Source organism: Brassica oleracea, unplaced genomic scaffold (genome assembly GCF_000695525.1).
Source record: "Brassica oleracea var. oleracea cultivar TO1000 unplaced genomic scaffold, BOL UnpScaffold00641, whole genome shotgun sequence".
NCBI lineage: Eukaryota > Viridiplantae > Streptophyta > Magnoliopsida > Brassicales > Brassicaceae > Brassica > Brassica oleracea.
The window spans coordinates 118556-122203 of record NW_013617431.1 but is presented as its reverse complement, the minus strand read 5'-3'; positions in this window follow the sequence as shown (position 1 = coordinate 122203).

The window sequence follows — 3648 nt, the reverse complement described above, 5'->3', positions numbered from 1 at the left end:
GACATTCGAAGGAATGACTTTCATATTGAGACTAAGGGCGAAGGAAACAAAGAGTTCCTTCAGATTATTGAAATCGCCCAAGGCCATAAGAAAATCTTAGAGACTATACCTGCACTCTCTACTAGCCTTTACTATGCTAAAGTCGGTATGATAGAAGCCAATGCCACATTAAACAGAGTGGCCAACGAGAATTTCACTCTTTGGCATGACCGGCTCGGCCATCCCGGTTCGACCATGATGCGAAAGTTGTTACTGAACAAAAACGGCCATACATTGAAAGAGAAAAGAGTTGTTCCTAAGAATCTCACGTGTGTAGCATGTTCACAAGGAAAAATCATTGTTAGGCCATCACCAATTAAAGTGACTAAAGAAACAATAAACTTTCTGGAAAGAATACAAGGAGACATCTGTGGACCAATACACCCACCTTGTGGGACGTTTAGATATTATATGGTCCTGATTGATGCGTCCACAAGATGGTCGCACGTCTGTCTCTTATCAACTCGTAACTTGGCGTTTGCGAGATTGTTGGCTCAGATCATTCGTTTGAGAGCACACTTTCCAGACTTTCCTTTAAAGACTATACGTCTTGATAATGCTAGTGAGTTCACGTTCCAATCATTTAATGATTATTGTATGTCCATGGGGGTAAGTATGGAACACTCTGTGGCACATGTACATACATAGAATGGCTTGGCCGAATCATTTATAAAACACATACAGCTAATAGCTGGACCATTGATTATGAGGTCGAGACTTCCGGTCTCAGCTTGGGGACACGCCGTCCTTCACGCGGCTGAACTCATACGCATCAGGCCATCTAGTGAACATAGATATTCCCCATCACAATTGCTTACGGGTCATGAGCCAGACATATCCCATCTTAAGACATTTGGATGTGCCGTCTATGTACCAATTGCACCACCACTGAGAACTAAGATGGGACCTCAAAGGAGGATGGAGATATATGTTGGATTTGATTATCCCACGATTATTAAGTATCTTGAGCCAACTATGGGTGATTTGTTTAAGGCTAGATACGCGGATCGTCATTTCGATGAATCCGAACATCCAACATTAGAGGGAGATAATAATAAGCTGGTAAAATAAATTACAAGGTATCAAACATCCTTATCTTGGCAAGATCCTCGGACTCAGGAATGTGATTTAGAAGTCCAAAAGATAATACATTTACAAAAGCTAGCTAATCAATTGCCCGATTCCTTTGCTGACCCAAAGAGAGTAACAAAGTCATATATACCAGCTGTTAATGCACCAATTCGTATTGATGTTCAAGAGGAACACAATCAAGTTTCTACAGAGTCTAGACAACGTTTGAAACGTGGTAGACCAATAGGTTCCAAAGATAAGAACCCTCTGAAAATTAAGAAAGGTGCAGATAATGAAACCGAGGTTGTTAAAACCCTAGACACGACCGCGGCTGAACCGAAATCCTGAGTCGTAGCCGCGGCCGATCCCAAAACCCTAATAGCGATCGCGGCCGATCATAAACCCTTAGATGCGGCCGGCCCTGATGTACCTAATACTGATGCTTGGGACGCCAAGCTTCAAGGTACTGAAGGTCCTGATAATAATGAGATCTCAATAAATTATGTCTTGTATGAGATACAATGGAACAGAAAGAATGTCGACATTGATGATATATTTGCATACAAGGTAGCACTTGAACTCATGGATTTAAACGAGGATCATGAACCCATGTCTATCTTAGAGTGCACTCAACGATCAAATTGGATTAAATGGAAAGAAGCTATAAACGTGGAGTTAAACTCTTGTAAGAAAAAAAGATGTCTTTGGTCCAATAATTCGGATACCTTATGATGTTATACCAGTTGGATACAAGTGGGTCTTTGTGAAGAAAAGAAACGAACATGGTGAGGTCGTGAGGTACAAAGCACGGCTTGTTGCACAAGGATTCTCACAGAGACCAGGAATAGATTATGAGGAGACATACTCCCCTGTGGTGGATGCTACTACTTTTAGATTCCTAATAAGTCTGGCTATAAGAGAGAAATTAGACTTGCGGTTAATGGATGTAGTAACTGCATACTTATATGGTCCACTGGATAATGAGATATATATGAAAGTACCAGAGGGTATTGAACTGAAAACAAAGCAAGTTCTCGAGAACAACATTGTATAAAGTTCAAAAGTCACTTTATGGATTGAAACAATCAGGCCGAATATGGTATAATAGGCTAAGTGAGTACCTAGTGAAAGAGGGCTATAAGGATGATCCGATCAGCCCATGTATCTTTATAAAGAAATTCGGCCAGGGCTTTGTGATCATAGCAGTGTATGTTGATGATTTGAATATCCTAGGAACCTCTGGAGAAATCTCCCAAACAGTTGAATATCTTAAGAAAGAATTCGAGATGAAAGATCTAGGAAAAACGAAATTTTGTTTGGGGTTACCACTTGAGTACATTAAAGATGGAATCCTTGTGCATCAAATTGCTGAGTCTCACCCATTGTCTAGCCCCATGGTCGTGAGGTCTCTAGGCTTGGACACAGATCCGTTCGGTCCTAAGAAGGATGATGAAAAAGTCCTTGGTCCCGAAGTGCCATATCTCAGTGCCATAGGAGCTTTAATGTATCTGGCCAGCCACACTCGGCCAGACATATGTTTTGCCGTGAACCTACTATCTAGGTTTAGCTCTTGTCCAACCCAAAGGCACTGGAATGGGATTAAACATATTCTTCTTTACCTGCAAGGATGATATACCATGGATTTGACCCATTTTCATCCATGGTATATAAGTGTTTTACTATCTATATATTATATATTCTATCCTATTAGGTATGTTTTCAGGTTCAACAGTATCTTGGAGTAAAGTGATGATTATGGAGCATTTAGGAGCTTAAAAGAGGTTTCATCCGAGCTGACCGTTAGAGGTCGATACGAAGAAGAAGCAATCGTTCGATGCACATCCAGTGCCGTCGATCGATACAGAAGAGAAGCCTCGACGATTGAAAATTATGATCGATCGAAGTACATCCTGTACCATCGATCGATGTCGAGACGCGAGATGCGCGACTTGGTTCCAGCCGACTTTAAACCCAAGGCTTCACCAAATTACAAGATTACCCCTGACGAGTTTTTAACCTAATAGTTATATACTTGCCTAAGTGTTAGGAGGCAGGAGAGCTTTGAGCCATAGACGCGAGATGCGCGACTTGGTTCCAGCCGACTTTAAACCCAAGGCTTCACCAAATTACAAGATTACCCCTGACGAGTTTTTAACCTAATAGTTATATACTTGCCTAAGTGTTAGGAGGCATAGAGTTTTTTAACCATCATTGTATTCTTACTGAGAGAGAGAGAGAGAGAGAGAGTTTTAGGAGAGAAAATCATAGAGATATTTGTGATTGAAACTCCATTGATTCATATATTCTATTCTATGCAGTTTTTATCTATATTTTGTGTCATGAATTGTTTAGCTATGTCTGAGTAGTTTACTTGTTAGATTCAGGGTTCAAATAGGTTAGAGGGATTAGCCCCAACTATAGATTTGCTGAGTTGTGATATTCATTGATTGATTATTTTTAATGCTTGTTTTAACCTTGCTAACTAGAACATGAACCTAGGAATTTGCATGTGTCAAACATCCTTGATCATCTTGTCCT